The sequence below is a fragment of the Otolemur garnettii genome, unplaced genomic scaffold (genome assembly GCF_000181295.1).
Source record: "Otolemur garnettii isolate 467f Iridium unplaced genomic scaffold, OtoGar3 scaffold00246, whole genome shotgun sequence".
NCBI classification, from domain to species: Eukaryota; Metazoa; Chordata; class Mammalia; order Primates; family Galagidae; genus Otolemur; species Otolemur garnettii.
The window spans coordinates 873,502-895,188 of NW_003852641.1; positions in this window are offsets into that span (position 1 = coordinate 873,502).

Here is a 21,687-nt window from a genome sequence, read left to right on the forward strand (position 1 = left end):
TTTTTTTTGTTTTTTTAAATTAAACCATAGCTGTGTACATTAATGCAATTATGAGGTACAAAGTACTGGTTTTATATACAATTTTATAGCCAACGCTATGTTAACCAGTTTGATGAAAGAAAAATTTTAAGAAAATTTTATGCAAGAAAGTGCAGTGAAGGCTATGTTAACCAGTTTGATAAAAGTATTTAAAATTGTATATAAAACCAGTATTTTGTACCCCATAATTGCATTAATGTACACATCTATGGTTTAATTAAAAAAAAAAAACAAAAAAAAATTTTAAAAAAATTGAAATAAAAGTAGAAACAAAGTCAGAAGCAAGAAATAATATAGGTATATATCCAGAAGACCAAAAATCATACTATAACAAAGATATTTGTACCAGAATGTTTATTGCAGCCGGATTCATAATTGCTAAGTCATGGAAGAAGCCCAAGTGTCCATTGACCCATAGCACTGTACAACAACAAGGTAAGATTTTATGACCTTGGTATATCAGTGCCTTGCAGCTGTGTTTACGTTGATGTGTGGCAGTCTTCCTGAGTGGTGTTCTTATGTGTCATAGGACCACAGCTCCGACAGCCATTTCAGAAAAAGAGTTCAAAAATTGCTCTGCATGGTGAACTAGACCCTGGCATCAGTGCATAGCTGCCCAAATGGGAGTATTTCAAAGGTGACCAGAGTTATATTCAGCTGTGAGGTCTGTAGCACTGTTACTAGGATGAGTTCATGAACTTAATTGTCAGGCTTCCTTCAGACATACAGGAAAATGATCATATGAGATAACTTTGGAGAATTAGGTGAGCTGGTGTTATGAGCTGAAATGTGTCATTCCCAAATTCATACCATGAATTTCTAATCTTTAGTTCCTCAGAATGTGACTAGATTTGACAACAGAGACTTAAAGAAGCAATTCACGTAAAATGAAATCATTAGGGTAGATCCTAACCCAATACATCTGGGGTCCTAAAACGTACAGGACATTTAGACCACATATGTGCACACAGACAAGGGAGACCAGGTGAGGCCTCCATCTCTAAGCCAAGGAGACAGCACCAGGAGAAACCAAACTCGCTAACTTGTGCTAGAGTAAGAAAGTACTGATGAGGCTCAATGGGAATTTATAAAAATACCTTTTTATATTCAGGCTTGCTTATGGCAAAGGGTCTGCAAGATGATACCAACATAGATCTTGTGTGTTTTTTATTACATAGAGTGCAATACAGAGGTGAAGACTCTGAATGTGTCTGAAAATGTGAGTTAAATTTTCTAGAAAGTGTGTGTGTAATGCCATAATTCACACTTTCATCCTCAGGTCACTTTAAGGCTTAAACATTTTGTGCTCATTTAAAAAAAAAATCTTTTATCTGACAGTAATAATAACTAACAGACACACTTTTTTTTTTTTGTCATGAGATAGAATAACTGAGTAACAGAATCTTTTATTACTGCAGCTTCTCCCTCTGCCTGCCCTATACTTATTCCCAAGGAAACTCTAACAGGTTAAAAAACATGAAAAAGGAAAGAAAAAAGAAGACCCATTTGTTTTTAGGACGTTACCTTGATAGCAGACCTGTAGCCACATTAACCCAATTCATGAATGTTTATTAATGCCTCTGGGGACATACTGTGCTCCAATTTTTTTTCCTTTTACCATTACAATTATGAAGTTAAAATCATGCTGAAGGGGCAATAGTACCTATGAGGAAATGGAAATAAAAACATAAATTTAGTAGGACAGATATACTCCTGTCAATTCCTTTTCAAATAAGAACATGTAGTAATATTGGTAGCAGTAGAGCAGTCACAGATCAGCTAACTCGTCCCGTTTGTAAACTGGGTTGTATGATATAGCCAATCATGGTAAAATAAAAGTGATAAACATTAAAATTTTAGTGCACAGGAAATTAAAAATTGATGTAGTAAAATAATAGTAATATAAATTTTTTTGGTAAAATAAACTCAAGAAAACTTCTGGGAATCTATTCTTTATACATGTATATAAAAGTGAACATCCTCCAGTATGTTTCTAATTATTAAATTGAACTTTCATTGTTTGCATGAAAATATTGCAACTCTAGTATAATTTTCCTATTAAGAATTTCACTCAGGCTGAATGTTGTAGCTGGTGGCTGTAATCCTAGCACTCCAGGAGGTCAAGGTGGGAGGATCACTTGATATCATGAGTTCAAGATCAACCTGATAACCTGATCAAAGGTGAGATCCCCATCTCTACCAAAAACAGAAAAATTAGGTGACAAGGTAGCTCTAGTTCCAGCTACTCTGGAGGCTGAGGCAGGAGGATCACTTTTACACAGGAGTTGGAGGTTGCTGTGAGCTAAGCAGATACCATAGCACTCTAGCTTAGACAATAGAGTAAGACTCTGTATCCTAGAAAACAAAATGAAATAGAGAAGAATGTCATGATAAATAATTAATCCCAAAATTCTTACCTTACTGAATTTTAAATGCCATGATAATGTTGCTACTCTAAACTGCATTGTGAATTAATGAAAGCAGGCTTCATCATTTAGTCAAATTGCACATGTTGTATTCCTAAGTATTCATCTCTACACATTTATTTGCAGGTGAATATTTGTGCCTAAAAAGAATAAACCTGAGATTATTTAAATTAGGTAGTGTTACTACAATATGGCATATAATTGCAAAAACACGAAGATAAAACACATAAAATAGATGGATATTTTATATTCAGAGAGTGGCACAGCTGGTCATATTAAATGAGGCCTCATTTACTATCTTTAATTATGGTTTAACTGTAAGTTAAAAGTCATTTTTAAATGGTTAGCCTTCTAAATTCATGTGCTCTTATAATACGTTCTCAAAATTCAAATTCATTCTTGATTGAAGTCACAACATAAAGTTTAAATGTTATCTCATGGGCTCTAATTTTCTTCTCCATAACTAGTTGTGCGAGTCTACATTTCAATTCCAAAGCCTTTTCCTTTTTACTATAATATATCTTGAAAGATTTAAATCACACATTTGAAAAATAATTGCCATTTTAAATTGAACTCAGAGCAGAACAAACCAATTATTGTCGTGGCATCAGTGTAGGGCATTTTACCCCTCTGTCAGCGGGAGACTGCGCGTACTTCCTCTGTTGCAATTATTATTACATTACTACCGCATTTGCATTCACCTCCTGAAGTAGACTAAAAAGCTTCTAAGGGGATGAATATCCTTGAAGTTCATATTGGATTTTAATAGTCTTATTCGACACAACTTAAAAGGTGAGAAATTTGTAGTTAATTTCTATTCCTAAAATCCTTGGCTAAATTCTGATACCCGAAATAGCAAAAATGAAAACACACACACCTAGATACCTTTCACGGTGCTATTTAGTCATAGCATTTAGTATAGTTGTTTAACTAGAGGGATCAGAATCTACTTATGCAAAAACTACTATGGAAGAATACCTTAAAACTTTTTTATTTGTGACATATAATAATGACAAGAAATAATTTGACTAAATGTGTTTTATTATTAAATATTAATGTCAGCTTTATTGGACTACAATTTACCTACAATAGAAGGTGCCCTATTTTAAATGTATGTTTAATACATTTTGACAAATGACTGTAGTTTGATACTCACCAATGCAATAAAGATATAAAATATTTCCATTACCACAGAAAATCCCCTTTGCCTCTTTGCAGTCAGTTATACCTCTACTCTGGCTCTTGGTGCCAACTGCTGTGCTGCCTATCACAATAGATTAGTATAATAGAGACACAGTATTCATATTTATAAGAAGGCTTTGAAATTTACTGTATAAATCAAATCACACAGTAGGTACTCTTCTGTCTTGTTTCTTTTACTTAACAAAAAGTTTTTAGATTTGTTCATGGTGCTATACTTATTAGTTGGTCTTTCCTTTTAATTGTATGACTCCACCAGTATGTGTTTATCCATTTATTTGTGAATTAACTTCTGAATTATTGTCTGTGAACAATAGAAGTGCTTTAAACATTCATAAACAGACCAATGATCATATGAAAAATTCTCAAAATCTTTACTAACCAGAGAAATGCAAACCAAAGCTACAATCAGGAATCATCTACCTCCAGTAAGAATGGCGTCTATTAAAAAGTCCCCAAACAACAGATGTCCATGTGGATGTGGAGAGAAAGGAACACTCACACACTGCTGGTGGGACTGCAAACTGGTACTACCTCTGTGGAAAACGATATGGAGATTCTCATAGAACTAAAGTAAACCTACCATTTAATCTAGCAATCCCCCCATTGGAGGATATTTTCCCAAAGGAAAAAAAGTCATTTTATCAAAAACATATGTGCAATCAAATACTTATTGAAGCACAATTAACAATTGCAAGGATGTACAATCGACCCAAGTGCCCATCAATACATGGGTGAATTAATAATATGTTGTATATGTATATTATGGAGTACTACTCAGCCATGAAAAAATAGTGAACTAATATCTTTTGTAACAACCTGGTTAGAACTGGAGACCATTCTTCTCAGTGAAATATCATAAGAATGGAAAAATAGGGCATCACCTGTAGCTCAGTGAGTAGGGCAACAGCCCCATATACCGAGGGTGGCAGGTTCAAACCCAGCCCTGGCCAAACTGCAACAAAAAAAAATAGCCAGGCATTGTGGTGGGCATCTGTAGTCCCACCTACTCAGGAGGCTGAGGCAAGAGAATCGCCTAAGCCCAGGAGCTGGAGGTTGCTGTGGGCTATGATGCCACAGCACTCTACCAGGGGCGACAAAGCAAGACTCTATCTCTAAAAAACAAAACAAAACAAAAAAGGAAAAATAAACACTACATGCACTCATTATTAAATTGGAACTAACTGACCAATTCTCATGTACATTTATGGTAGTAAAACTCAATGGATGCCAACCAGGTGTGAGGGGGAAGGAGAAGACGGGTAAAATCACACGTAACAGATATATTGTATATTATCTTGGTGATGGACTTAAACTTCACAAAGCAATTCACGTTACTAAAACATTTGTACCCTATAATGTTCTGAAGTTTAACAAAAAGACTACATTAAAAATTCAAAATAATCTTTTTGTTGAACGTATGTTTCCATTTCTTTGGGGAAAATATCTATGACTGAAATTGCTCGTATATAATAATAAGTGTGCATTTAACATTATAATAACCTTCTAAAGTGGTGGTACAATTCTACAATCCCACCAGTAAAGGATGAAATTCCACTTCCCTCACAACTTCATCAACACATGATAATATCAATCCTAGCGAAAGGGTAGTAATATTCCATCTTGACTTTATTTTACTGAAATTATTTCCATATTTTATGAAATGAGTGGTACCTAAGGAAATAACAGAATGTTATATTTAATGATATATATATATATATCTGAGAACATGTGAATTGTTAGTAATAAAGCCATTAGCACCTTTGTTCTAGTCATTAAATCACAATCCATGTTGTTGATGGTGAGGAGAAAGGTATATCTGAATCATCATGCTGGTGTTGAGGCTATGACACAAGGATTTCAATGTTTGCCCAAATCATTCTTGCTGGTGAGATGAAGTCATAAGATGCTGAGATAATATACACTGGATAGTGGTGGGGACATGGCACAGAGGTAGTGCCCTGCCTGCTCTAATTCTCTGTCTCTTTCTCAGTCCTCCCCTCCAGTGTGTGAGGACACAGCAGTAGACAAATACTGATAGAGGACACTGGGCATCTCAGAGACATGTCCTCTCCTGCCAGTGGAAATAACAGGAGTAGCATTTAAAGGTTGGTGGAAGTAGCAGAGAGGAAGTTGTGTCATGATGGATTGGGGTTCATTTTTAGGAATCACGTCTAAAAACACATTTTTAACTATTCGTAAATGTTATGCAGTGACTCTAAGTTCTTTATGAACCACTTTTGATCTTTCTTATTGTACTTTCTTTATATTTTTACAAACAAACCTTTTAATAGTACAAAGCAATCCCATCCCCCCCTTTTTTAATCAGTTTCCCTCAATGGTGATATATTACAAACTATGGTATATCTCAAGCAGTACATTAGCATTCACAGAGTAAAGATAAAAAACTTTAAAAAATGTTTTTGACTGTTTGTGGACATTACTGGGCAATCATAGAAAAGAGATATCAAATCTCATTAGATTTTAATAATATCATGATTTTCCAGAGATTCTAAAAATAAAAAATATCAAAACATTGCATTACTAATTACTATGCATCTTTAAACGCCTGCCAATCTAAGAACAATTGGCCCTGTTGGGTTGTAACCACTACTGCTAATGTCCAAGTGAAAAAAATCAGCTGGATTCCAGACCTTCCTTTGGATTTAAGTGTCAGAAAGATGTTCTGAAATACGGACCACACCTCTCAATAGCTGTTCCTTCATTTACTCCTAATTAAGTACTTCTGCATGTCCCAGAATCCTCAATGCCAGTTTCCTAGCATAATGATCTCTTCTTTTGAATGAGCTTACATTTCAGATGCAATTCATTTGTTTAACATTGAATTGTTCTACATATCCACTATATTCCTGGCTCTGTATTAAGAGCTGTTCATACAAAGATTAATTAATTTAAGACCACGCTTTCAAGTGGTTCGCAAAATAATGAGGAAACAGAAAAGTGAAAAGAAAGTTGTGTAATAGGAACACAAGTGAAATGTTGCCTTATATGGCCCAATGAGATGTAGTTGCTAAAAATTACAAGAAGACACATCTCGGCTAATAGGGATAAACCATTTAATGGTCTTAATAGGATGAGCTTCCTCAGGAGACGGTGAGTGCTGTCTCACCGGAAGGATTTCAGACCCAGGCTGCAACCACTTGGTGGGGATCTAATAGAAGAAATCCAAACATTATATGAATACTTTTACTAGAAGCCTTTGAAGATGATTCAAACCCTGAGACTTTATGAAATCCATTCACAGCTCTGCTTGGGGATACTATGTAATTTTGAAACCTTTGGCTTCTGAAATCTTGAGTTATCTTTAAGTATTAAAGATACTTTGTTACAGCAAAGGTATCAAGTGTCACTTTAACACTTCCCTATTATTCTGAAAAGAGTGTTTTAACCATCTAGTCGATATTTTTGTGACTAAAAATGATTCAGTTTGCTTTTTATCTGAATAGAACGAAATAATACAGAGAATGATTATGCATATACCTTTTCAATCCATTGTCTATATTGTATATAATAAAATATATCTAAAAATGTATTTGAAGTAATTGGCATTATACTTTCTCCCTTCAACTGTTTGACTCTTTAGAAAACGTGAACACAACCTGGTTATTTATAAATGCTTTCAGCTGGAACTGATCTCAAACTTTCATAATTCAGGTAAATGAAATACTTCCTGCAGAATCTGGCTTTGGGAATTTAAGAGAGTTTTTTTTAAAACAGTTTTAATATATTTTAATTTTATTATTATAAAATTATCAATTTATTTTTCCTCACAATTCTGTGTCTTTTATGCATTTTTGGCTTTTTTTCAGACACTCCTCTAATCTCATCTTAAAAATTTGACTATATCCTCGTAGCAAATATTATTTTCCATATTAATCCAGATATCAGTATCAAGAAAAATCATAAGAAATAACCCTAACATAATGTGATCTGGTCTAAAAGTCTGTGCATAGCACTGTAGATTCTTAATATTTTATGTTAAATTAATTATGGATATGGTAATTAATTAACTAATTAATTACCATATCCTTATTCCCTTATCTGACTTCAATAAATTTTTTATTCATTGACACTAAAAATGGACATTTAACATTTATTTCAAAGGTTTGTCCATTTAGTTTCAAGAATTATGCATAAAACCATTCACATTTTATCATATTGTATGATTATTTTGGTAAATTAAGATGCTATGAATTCCTTCCTATATGTTAACATTTATACATTTTAAAGGAATTATTAACAAATAAAACACAGTAAACAAGAGAACATGCTGTTGTGTGCACATATTGCCATATAATTTTATAAAGCCATACTTAATTTGTCAGAAAATTCAGCTTTAAAAGTCAATATTGAATTTGCTTATATCAAGCTCTGCCACATTTATGAATAGTTTATTAGCTTAATTTATTTGCTTTATGTGTGGTTGCTTTACCATAATTTTTTATTTTCTAGTTCGCAGAATTCTAAATAACATTTAAGAATGTGGTAAATACCAATGATGTTCTGAGGATTATTGGATCATTATTTTCTCCTTTTTGTGTTTAATCTTTGTGAATTTTTTAATGTTCCCCAAAGGAAGACATAAACAGATTGTGATAATTGTCTATAATCTTAAACATTTTACTTCTTCCTTTTATTAAGTATAAAGTCACATATAAATTTTATTTATGAATGTATGTTTGTAAAGATCATATATGCTGTCAGGAATAGGAAGAAACAGAAGCTGGTGCCACAAGAGAAACTTGAGAAATTGGTCTTTTGGAGTTGACAGCTATGTATGGTTATCTCTCTAGCAATTAATTGTCTTTCCCAGTAAGAGAACTTTTCAGTATAGATGCAAATCCCTTTCTTTTGTTTTAAAAATAAGTATATCCTTTAGTTTCTTATAAACAAAGTTTCATGTGTTGGTGTATACATGTATATATAAACACATATGTATATTTGTGGATCATTACAAAAATTTTGAGATACACAAAAAACAAGAGACATAAAATCTGCATGTTTGGAAATGAGTAAAGCCTTCCCAGCAACACCGATAAGTGGAACAGGTTGAAACTTGAATCGGAAAGAATGGCATTTACTCTGTTTCTTGGAAGTAAAATAATGAACCACAACACAGTCTGTCTCAAAACTTTTGTAGTGACCCGTGTGTATGCACATATATACATATGTAAACTATCTTTCTTTTCTTTTCTTTCCATTTTGATTATTCTAAATATTTTTGAATTGTACAGTTTTCCTTCTGTTATTGCTGTCAAGTTGGGAAAAATAGTTGGTAAGATTTCAATCTTCTTAAGCTTCTTAAGACTTATTTTGTGACCTACGTGTTGCCTACATTGGGAAATGTTCTGTATACACTTGAGAATAAGTGAATTCTGCTTTGGTTGGGTGGAATATTCTTTATATGTCTATTAGGTTATTTTGGTCTACAGTGTTGTTCAATTCTAGTGTTTCCTTATAGATTTTCTCTCTAGATGTTCTAGCCACTACTGAAAGTGAGATATGAAAGCCTCCTAGTAATATTATATTGCTGTATTTCCCTCAGTTTTGTGAATGTTTGTTTTATACAATTACACACTTTGATGTTTAGTACATATATATTCATGATTGTTATATTTTCCTGATGAATTGACCCATTTTCATTATATAACCTCCTTGTGTCTTGTGATAGTTTTGGATATAAAATATATTTTGTCTGATATAAGAATAGCTACCTGTGCTCTATTTTTGTTACCATTTTGCATGGGTATCTTTTCCATTCCTTCACTTTCCTTTTCCTTTCCTTCACTTTCATGTATGTGTGTGTTTAAATCTGAATTGACTCTCTTGTCAACAGCAGATACTTGGATTCTGTTTTTCTTAACCATACAGCAACTCTGTGTTTTATGATTGAGGAATTTAATCCATTTACATTTAAAGTAATTATTGATAGTGAAGAACTTAATATAGCCATTTTGTTGTTTTCTGTTTTGTCTCATATTTCCTTTGCTTCCTTTTTCTCCTCTTGGCCTCTGTGTTTTGTTAATTTTTAATAGGGACACATTTGATTCCTTTCTCTTTATTTATTGTGTACCTTTTAATAGAAAATTGTTTATGGTCAGCATGAGGCTTACTTAATACAACTTATAATAGTATATTTTAACTGATAACACTTTGATAACATACAAAAACTCTAGACTTTTACCCCCAAACATTGTTATTGATGTTATAATTTTTTTATATCATTTATCTATTAACAATTTTTGTAGTTATAATTATTAACACTTTGTTTTTTAACTTTTATAATTAAATGAAAGTGATTTACAAAACACCATCACAGTATAACAGTACATTTCACTACATTTACATTTACCAGTGAATTTTATACTTTCATATGTTTTTGTGTTGCTATTCCTAATAAAGTACAGTTTTGTTAGAATGACCATAGTAATTCTTAGGAATGTATATAGTTGGTCTAAGCTTCATGTGAAGTGACTGTGGGACCAATATTCAAAACACCAAAGGTATATACCAATTTAGGGTCTGGTGAAGGTAAGAAGGATTTGTTATTAGCCCTCTAATGGGTATTAATACAATGGAATTCTCATAAATCCATGTAATAGGTACAGTTTATGTTTGTTCTTTCATTTTTCTTCCATAGTCACATTGTGTCTAATCTCTACCTCTTATATCCCATTTCCCCATAGTCGGTCCAGTATAGAAATTTTCTTCTACCTTCCTCCAGGTACCATCTTTTACTACCAAAATTGTCAAATACGTTTCCTTTCATTGAGTGTGGTATTATCAGTATTGTGTATTAAAAATGCCATGGAGGCGTGGTGCCTGTAGCTCAAGAGGCTAAGGTGCCAACCACATGTACCAGAGCTGGCAGGTTCGAATCCAGCCCGGGTCTGCCAAACAACTACAACCAAAAATCAGCTGGGCATTCTGGTGGGTGCCTGTAGTCCAGCTTTGGAGACTGAGGTAAGAAATCACTTAAGCTCAGGAGTTGGAGGTTGGTGTGAGCTATGATGCCACAGCATTCTACCCAGGGCAACATCTTAAGGCTCTGTCTCAAAAATAAAATAAAATAAAATAAAATAAAATAAAATAAAATAAAGTGGCCTTGGTCTCTGCATTCAAACCCCAGATCTTCTATTTGCTGCCTATGTGAATGCAGACAAGTCATCTCTTGGAGCCTCAGTCTCTTTATTTGTACAATAGCATAAATATCCCCTTGCAGTATTATTGCATTATTAAGATGGAACACATCAGAGAATGAACCTGGTACACAGCATTCATTATTTAGGAAATATGTTAAAGACAAAGTCTAAATTACTCATGAGTATTTCGTTTCCTGAGAGTCTTGTACTTTGATTATTTGGATAAATAAGAATATTATATTTTTAATGAATTGCTTTGAACTCAATTTAAAAATCTGTAGTGCAAAATTCTTTTATTTAGGGGATAATATCCAGAGATGTAACAAGAAGTAGGCACAGAACACTCTAGGGCAGCAGTTCTCAATCTGGAGGTCGTGACCCACAGGAACTGTATTAAAGGGTCATGGCATTAGGAAGGTTGAGAACCACTGCTCTAGGGTTACCACTCACATTTTATGCTTTTGTTTGAGAATTGTCATCCCATTGGAATTTCTAAATGTTAACGCTCATGAAGTTGCAAATTTCCCCACATTGCACTCAGCTGGCAAATAAAATTTAGGTTAACTCTTGTGTAATTTATCCAATCTTACCTAATTCATCCTTGTCTTTCTCATATAACAGGGAAGCATAGTATGAAACACAGTGACATTCACATACAAACACACACAGAAAGTTCAATAGGTACAATTTGATAAACTAGAATGGCCAAATAATTTTTACTATCAGTTTATGCAGTCTGATTTATTTGTGATATTTCATATTCAAATACCACCTCTGGCTTCCTTCCAGCATAGTCTCTGCATAAGAAGGCTTCATTATCCTGTTTGGGAAGTATATACTGGCTGTTGTTCCCAGAGAGGAAAATAGGGAAGAATTGATTGGTGGGCTCTCTGCAGATGAAGTTAGTGGCTGCTGCAATCTGCAATCTGTTTTCTCAGAGGAGTCACATCGCTTTCCCCTCTCCTCCTAGCTAAGGCCAGCACTTCGTAATTCCTGGAGGTCTGACCCAGGTTATCTGCTACACAGCTTTCAGTTACAGGGTGGCCTCCTTCCCACTTTAGTGAAATCCTCAGTAAACTTGTCAGACAGCACCCTCAGATTTCATACACTTCTCCACAGAGCCTACAAGAACTTCTGAATGGCATTCCCGTGACACGGTTGCTGGAGGAGACCTTCAGGCCTTCCTTCTGCCTCACCATGCCTCAGCGCACATTCTAGTCTCAGGGGGAGAAAGGTGTGGGGAAATGCATTCTCTAAGTCTGTCTCCTCACAGCAACCCAAACAGAAACGGAGCATTAGCTCGTCTGCCTTTAGCTTTGCCCCCAGCCTGTCGGAGGCACCAGACTCCTGAGACTGAAGTCTGGCAAAACACGAGAGGCGGCAAGGGCAAGTCCTCTCTGCCTTCTTGAAAAGCCTCAACCTCAAGGCAGACCCCACTCGGCAGGAGTCAGCTTTTCAGGGCCTCTTTCTACAATCCGTGGGAAACAATAAGAGGTGCTCTCTTTTTTCTCTTTTTTCTGGCGGAGACACTCACTTATATTCCATCTTGTCTTTCTGAAATAACATCCATACTCTCTGCCCCTCTCATGTCTGCCAAAGGGAAATAAGATCATTAAATAGTGAATAAAAGTCACACGAAATTTCAGAAATGTAAAGCTCATTGCATAAGTTTTATTAATGAATTGACTATAACTTGATTATATAAAAACAAATTTGGTAAATATTGACCGAATTGACACAGTAAAACATATATTTGGATTCCATTGTTTGTGGTTAATAAAGACACTTAATCCATATTTATTTATGTCAGAAAAGGAAAATTCAAAAGAAAATTTTAACAAGGCCTAGGATGGCTGCAATTGAGGTAAGAAAACCTAGATCAGCAAAATATATCTGACTCACCTTGCCAGTGTAACTGGAGTTTATTAAATATATGACTGGCAGGTACTGGTCATAAACCTGCTTAGCAGAAGCAGAGCAGAGAAAGAATGTAGGCAGTTGTCCTCCATCACATGGCAAGACTTCTAACCTTTCTCCCTGCCCAGAAAACACACGCTTACCATATCTTATGTATCACATGACAGAGCACCAGTAAAAACCACAAGAATGTCATTGCTGCTTTGCTGCCCACTTCTCCCACCTTCTGTGAACACATGTCTGCCTGTTAGAAAATGCATGTGGACTGTGCCTTATGTAACTACAGGACACATTCTTGTTCTGTATCCAATCCGTGTTCTTGGGCTTCAGTCTTCAAACTGGGCTCTGAATCAATCTGGCCACAATTTCCCTAAGTTCTCGTGCTCACTCTGTCATCTTTTGATCAACATGTGATTGGAAATAAGATTAGTGTAAGACATGTATATAATGTGTGAGCAAAATGTAGACATATTTATATGTATATACACATATGCATTTGTGTGTTTACATTCATCTATACTACATGTACACAGGTGTGATGGGCATTTATTAAATGTGCATGTCTATATTATAAAGTATGTATAATGTACATATACCTACATAATATAATAATATATTCATGTGTGAATACTTATATTCATATATAGGCATCTACATTTATGATTTTTCCTTCTTCTTTTTTATCATCCTGTATTTTGGAAATAGGAGGCTGAGTAATTTGAATTGAAAGCATCAAACTGACCAAGAATAAGGAGTAAAATATCAACTTTCAGATCTATCACCTCTTTGCCAGTCTGTTCCACAAAATAGTAGGATGTAACAAAACAATGGTGGAATCTGACAGCTCCCCTAAATATGATAGATATCTTTACAATGTTGATTTTTATGGAAAAATATTATTTTATGAGCAATAAACATATCTTGCACTTATCCTTGGATTTTTATTTTGTCTTTAGGAGAAACGTGGCACTGAATGTAACAGGCTGAATTAGTTTTATATAGTTGTTTTAGCTCTTCATGGCCAGTGACCGCAGTGCTCTACCCTAGACAAACAGATTTCCTCACCTGTTATTCACAATCCCATTCAATCCTTATTTGAATAGACAAGCTATCCCTTTTACAAATAGCTTTTGTATTAGTCCTCAAAGAAAAAAAAGTAGTAAATTAGAAAATGTTTTACTTATTTTTTTTTTTTTTGGCTATGAATTTTTCATGATTAAATTCTTTGGGGTTTTAATTTTTATGACTTCTAAAAAAATAATTAAAAGTAACCTAAATGGAAATGAATTCGGCTCTTAGAAGTGGACATGCGTATGCTGCTGGCAAAGTCATGTGCCGAGGGAAAGATCTCATTTACACCCTTTAAAACATGTTTTAGATGGCCACTAAGATGATTGCTTTTTGTACTAGATAATAATTTTTGATTAAAAATCCAATTATGTAATAATTTAAAATAATATTTTATAACATGTAATACTGTTAGGTTGGAAGCCCTTATCATATACATAAAATAAATTATAAAATTAAATATTATCATTTGATAATATGGCAAAATAAAGCACCTAACTTAAGATGTTTTAGAAAGTTTCACCTGCATGATTTCATGAAGTGAACTAAAAAGATGAAGTTACTATGATCATGCTTTTTATTGGGTGATGATTTTCAAGTGTAGTTTTACAAATGAGATGCCAAATAAGGTAACACAAGAATCATTCAGTTTGTTGTTTTGATTATCAGTTAGCAAATTCTCCCTCATCACACATAGGAAGACCATCCGGTGAAATGAAGAGAACAGTCAGCTCTTGGGTGTGGCGGCCTTTGAAGAAAGTGTGGGAGAAAGTCACAGGGAAAGCACTGTTCAAGAAGATCTCAAATTCTTTCTTCAAAATGTTTTTAAATAATTAGTTTTATTTATAATTAAAACATAATAATTATACATATTTTGGGGGTATAATATGATGTTTTGATACATGTATAAATCATGTACTATCGTTTTTACAATTTCTGTCCTCAGTAGGTCTTTGGTCTCTGGGATTCCAGGAATGAAGCCATGGACCACAGATCAGTGGTAGGACAGGATTTTATTAGAAAGGAAACAGAAGGAGTAAAAAGCACCAGAGCTTCTGGCAGAGGGAGAGACCCAAGTGGGAAGTCTCTACATGGTTGTTCGTCTAGTGGTATTAGGTCTTGAGAATCACACTTGGCCAGGAGTTGGCAGATGGAAACATTTAATGAGTTGAATGTTAATGAGTGTTATCGACAAACAAATGAATTCAGTCCCTCCAGCTCGGGGCAAAAGGTCACCGTGTTCCCGTCATGAAATTGCCCAGGCCTAGGAAAACTTGGGTCCCCTGTCCAGCCTTGAACAGGGAACCCTGTATCATTGTCAGATCAGGGTATTTAACATATCAATGAGCTTAAACATTTATTATTTCTTTGGGGTGAGAACATAACAAAAATCTTACTTCTAATTAAGTATTTTGCAATACACATTATTATATCTATTCATCCCAGTAAGTGACAGACCACCTGAATTTATTCCTCCTGTAGCCTTGCACTTCTTCTTTTTTTTTTTTTTTTTTTTGAGACGGAGCCTCAAGCTATCCCCCTGGGTAGAGTGCCATGGCATCACAGCTCACAGCAACCTCCAACTCCTGGGCTCAAGTGAGTCTCCTGCCTCAGCCTCCCAAGTAGCTGGGACTACAGGTGCCCACCACAATGCCTGGCCATGTTTTGGTTGCAACCATCATTGTTGTTTGGCGGGCCCGGGCTGGGGATTCGAACCCGCCACCTTAGGTGTATGTGGCTGGCACCTTAGCCGCTTGAGCCACAGGCGCTGAGCCAACTTTGCATTTCTTAAACAATCTTTCACCATCTTCCTCTCTCTTTCCCTCCCTGTTAAATGGTTATACACATCAAATTTGTTCTCAAAATCAAGTATAAACTATAGAATGCCAGTGTACAACTAAAGCTTTTTTTTACTAATGTAAATAATAAAATCTGACTAGATTGCTAAGAACGTAAAACTAAACCAGTGAGTGCAGAGTTATTTGAGAATACATTGATTTAAAATATATTAATAACCTCTTTTGTGCAGTGACAGTAACACTAAGACTAGGGACCAACTGCTATGAAAAGATGGATGTTCCTTAATCAGAAGTTTTTCCTGACAGGTTTGGTGCCTCTTGGTAGGTACGTCTGCTCTGAGTCAGGGATAGAAATTGACAGAAGCAATGGATCCCACAGAAGGATGGGAGGGAGAATATGCCCTGGGCTTCCACGGCAGCCAGGAAAGGATGCGACTTGCAGGGATGAGGGTAAAGAAAAGGGACTCTCTGTGCCAAGCTGACCGTAGAATCCCACTTTCTGAATATAGTGCAAACACTGTATGTTTGATTTTTGTTCTATGTAGTATTTTATGTTACTTGAATGTTCTTTATCATGTCTTAAAACAAAAAAAGAATACAACTGCATCTGAAAATCATCATTGTAGTTGAGACTGGATGCATGCAGCATTCCTTCATCCCCTTACTTGTACTTCATGGTTTAGAATTTTATTGTTTCTTCACCTGAAATGCAATTTACTATTTAGATATTAGAGCATTGCTTCTCCCAGTGCTGTAATTAAGGCTGTCTCGGCACTTCCTCTGTAACCCCTATTTTTCAAGAATTTTTAACAATACTCTAAAAATGTGAAAATTAACATTTGGTGTTTAAAGGGCAACTATTTCTCTCAATTAAAATAGGAAAAATAATCAGGCAGTTTGGACAGATGAATTAGGTAAGAATGAGAAGGTATTTTTTAAGTATGATTTTTAAGCTAACATCTGGGGATTTGATATATTTTCAAACGCAGTAGTGTGTGTACACTGTAAGTGGTCTTCTATGGGAAATGCATATCCAAGGAATACACAATGAACTTGTAAATTCACGAGTCCAGTTTTCAGTTATAGCGGGTGCTGTGACGCCCCTCCTTCAGCCCCTTTCCCGGGGGTGAGCCTCTAATCCAGGCTGCAGTGAGTGTTGCTGTTCACACTCAGAGCTTTCCCTCTTCCTGGAGCATAGCTTTTGCAGGTAGAGGAGAGCCATGCCTATTTTACTGAGGATCATTACCAGCTTCACTGAAAGAGAAAAAAATCTGGGCCCTTGGCATTAGAGATTTGAATTATTTGGTATAATTTGAGCTTCAGAGTTTTCTGTGATCTATTCTGAAGTTAATCCCCATGTCAACCACACCTTTATCTCGCTTTCTTTCTGTGATCCTCCCTACTTCCTACAGTCTTTTCCAGAAAATACTCCCTTAGTCCATCTCTTTTGCAAGAACAGGGTCTATTTTTAGGGAATTCAATCTCAGGCATTAACACACTGCCTCTTGTTTTTTAATGGAAGTTCACTAAGCTCACAGCAAATGCTACTAAAGATTCTTCTCACAAACTGAGATATTTTGTAGTGCAAATAGGAAGCTTCAGTCTGCCTTTGTATACATGGTTCATGTACTCATAAAATGCCTTCCCACACTCCCAAGTGATTCTGTCACGTCCTGGCCTGGTGGGCCGGGAGCCACATGCTCCCTGCAGGTCAAGCCACTGTCCACTCTGGGCCTCTCCCACCACCACCAATAAAGAAAGAGTTCTTATTACCTGCTGGTGTTTGGGGGCATTTTTCTTTTGTTTTTACTAAGGAGTGCCCTGCTTTCTGATTTTGAAAGAACAGTACTTGCTACACTGAATCTCTAAAGAGTAAGGAAGACACTGGTCTTTCAGATTTTGCCACATGTAACTGTCCGCTGCAACATGGTTCTAAGTACCAAACCATCTTGGTTTATTTTACTGCAAGTATTAATAATAATGTTTTGGTAAGGAAATAAATAATCTGTAGGTCAACTTAAAACTGCATGGGACCAAACAACCTCACTGCATCTGTATGATCTACACTCAGGGTGCCCATGAAGTTCACATGCAATTGAAAGTAGTCAAACTATTTGCACATGAGCTTTACGGACACCCTGTATTTAACAGAGCATATCTTGTACCCATGACTCCAGGCTTGTTTCACTCCCATGAATTTTCTACACTGATCCAAAAAGAATATTTATAAGATGCAAATATCATCATACTACTCCCTGGAAAAGAAATCCTTCTGTGGTGCCATCTGGTCCAGGATAAAGAACAAAGTTCTTCCTGATGTTCTCCCATTCTAGCTCAGCCTGGCCTGTCTACCTTTCCTTCCTCAAACATATAATTCCTTAGGAAGTTTCTGCATTTTCCTGAATTGTACTTTATCTCTCTTCCCTAGTCCCTCTGCAACTAGTAACTAGTCCTCTGTTACTAGTCCCTGTAACCCATCTCCTATTGCCCTGCAGAACTCACATATCACCCCCTCCAGAAGACTCAGACCTTTCTATACCCACACAGGTTTGGTGTCTCTCCTTGTGTCCCCACACACCACCGTGAATACCTCCTTCATGGTGGTTATGAAAAAGAATTAAACCAATCTCCTTAACTGCCTCTGTGTAATCAACTAGACTGTAATACCCAGATGGAGGGCTCTCATTTCTAGCACCGTGCTTAATAAAATCTTAAATATTTAATGTAAATCATTAAAAAATATTTAAACTTTAACAATGGATACATTTTTCCTTGTCCCCAAGGAATTGGTCATCTAGTAAAAACAATAGATGCTTTTCAACATAGTAATCTAATATGTAATAATTATAAATTTATTCCATCTACAAAAGAGCTGTTTTATATAATTCCATATCTAGCTGAGTGTGTGTATATATATATATATACATATATGTGCATATATATATATATACATATATATAATTTTTTGGCATAAAGAGAAAAAGGAAGGCTTAAACTACAGAGTCTAGTATAATTGTGATGACATTTCTTATCTTTTTTGGCTTAGGTTTATACTTGGATGTGCCAAGTGTGGATCAGGTAACACCCATCTCACCCTGCCCAGAACTTCCATCTGTTCTGCGCAGACAAGGCCTTCTGAACTGTCAGTGTACTTGACATACTTAAATGGGCATCTAGTCAAATGTTCTCATCTGACAGTTAGCCTTGCCTACAAACAAAAAGACTGAAGAGGAGCAATAGCACTCAAATTTTGGTAAAGGATAACAGGAAATGTGATGGAAGATCACTTGTGGGTCATGCCAGAAGCTGATCCAATGTGACGGAGGGCACGAAAAGGGAAGACCGTACACGGTCGGGCATGTAGTGTGAGGCCAAGAATGAGCCTCCCTCGAGGTTAGAAACTCTTTCTCATGCTTCCCCCACTGCCTGTTAACCAGTGACTAAGCCAAAGCAACTTTATCAAAATCACAGTGGTGGGGGGGATTGGGATAAAGTGAATTTTTCAACCAATACCTATCCTCTGGAGACAGTGACACAATGTTTTAGAATTTGTTTTTCTCACACTGTTTAGTTTTTCAATCTTACCTCCCTCATACCCACTCACTTGCCATTATAATTAGGTATATGCCATACTTCTCAGATAATAGTGATAAAAAAGGATTGAACTCCACTAGCCTATCTGTTCTAAGAAAGAGCAGAAATAAGGTGATAAGGTTGAAAAACAAATTATTATTAATTTCCAAGATTTGTATATTTAGCCATCTGAAAATTACTGGACACTACACAGTAAGTTTTAATTATTATTTGTTTGTTTTCTTGCTTGCTTTTAAAATTGTTCTCAGCTGGAGTCTGAAAAGCTGACAACATGGTTAAGTTGTAGGGCTGAAAGATCAAGAGAGGGCCAGCTCCACTTTATTACTAAGCCAGGGAGTCTGCAGTGGAATTAAAGCAAGAGTCAGAGGGTGAGAAGGCTGGCCCAGCTGCTGGAGGCAAATGCAATTTCTCTGATCCATTGTTCTCCCTCAGCCATGTTTCTAAAGAGCCTCAATTCAAAGAAGAGAACAGACTAAGGCCTTTACATAGCCAGGAGGTCTAATGGATTTAGGTATATACTATTAAGGCAACTCTTATATGAACCAGAAATTGATGAGAATTTTTATGAGGCATTTTGTACATACCCAGGATAAACTAGCAATGTACTCCTCATTGATTAAATATCTTATCTGTGCCTTATTTTTTTGTTACATGCCAATTATGAAATAAGAAGATAAAAATGTATTGAAATGCATTTGTGAAGCTATTAACTGTAACCTTTCTTCCTTCTCACTCTGAGTTTGTAATATTTAGTAACAACCTGTGCTATACCAGAGACCACCAATCAGTTATTATTATTGTGTGGTGGGTTCTATCTAAATAACAGAACTAGATGGAGCATCAAAATGGCTCAGTAGGGAGGCCCCTGTGGCTCAAAAGAGTAGTGCACTGGCTCCATATGCTGGAGGTGGCGGGTTCAAACCCAGGCAAGTAAATAATCACACTTCCAATAAAGTCTCTGTCTGAGAACACTAGGAACCAGCAGAAAGGCAGCAAGAGGCACAGGAAGAGGGGAGAGGTAGCAGCAGCCAGGTCTGGGTGGGCTGCAGCCCAGAGAAGGGCCCCAGTTTGGGGAAAGGGTAAGGAGGTTAAGTGAGAGAACCCCCAATGGTCTACATTCTCACCATGGACTCCAGAAACCCTGGCCACAGCACAGCCCCTCAGCGCTTGGCACAGAAGCTGCCTAGAGACTGCCGTCCAGCACAGCTCTGCAGTGGGCACTCACGCTGGGGCCAACATCCCTCCTCATACCCGTAACTTTGCAGTTGCGGCACCAGCACTGTCTTCAGGGCTCAGCTCCCACAGTCTACATCTTCTCTTGGAGCCAGGCAGCCCCTGCAACTCCATATCCCTGTATCTCTCCTGACATACCTTAGTACCAACTCCGAGGGCTTCAGTGGCTTCCAACCAACTAGAGGCTGTGCCACAGTCAATGTCCCCAGCACTCCAGCTCAGTGCCCTAGACTCCAGGGAGCAGGTGATGCAGCATCAGGGAGGCTGCCCCTACTTAAAAGGGAGACAAAACACATGAACAGAGCCTAAGAGCTGCACAGACAGCAGCCCCCCTACATCCCAACATCAGGGCTGCGCAGACTGACATGCGCCCTGAGAACAGGCTTTCCCTGCCGCCTCTGCAGCTGCTGTCTTCCCCATAATACACCTTTCAGGGCCAGGGAGTCCTAGGCACTGCCCACCGTGTCCATGACAGAGTGTGCTTTATTCCTGTGTATGCCACCAGGGAAGTCTTGGCACTGCCCACCCCCACCCCCAATTACACTGCACACTGCCTGGGAGGGGGCAGGGAGGCTGGGGATGGCTTTACTCCACACACCACCACCCACCACTGGCCTCTGTGTCTTCCTCCCAGGTGCCTGAGGAAGAGCCCGCTCAGGCCATGCTGCACCACAGTTCGCACTGCCCCGAAAGCCATCACATCACTACTCACACCAGGGCATGATGCCCCAAAGCCCCGGGGTTGCCCCACCATTGCCACTGCCATCATCCAGGCATAGACACTGCCCACAGTTCAACAGCAAAAATAGCAAATTATCCCATTAAGAATTGAGCAAAGAACCTAAATAAGCACTTCTCAAAAGGAGACATGTAAATCACCAATGAATTTGTGGGGGAAAAGTTCAACATCACTAATAATCAGGGAAATGCAAATCAAAATAACAAAGAGACATTACTGCACTCCAGTTAGAATAGCTATTACCAAGGAAACAAAAGCTTAACAGATGCTGTGGAAGATGCAGAGAAAAGGGAACTCTTGTGTACTGCTGGTGGGAATGTCACTTGGTACAGCCATTGTGGAAAACAGCATGGAAATTTCTCAAAACCTGTTAAGTAGAATTACCATCCAATTCAGCACTCTCACTACTGCGTTGTTTACCCAAAGTAAAGGAAATCAGTGTAGCAAAGGGCTGCCTGCACGCCCAGGCTACCTGCAGCACTGTGACAACAGCAAAGGTGTGGAGGTAA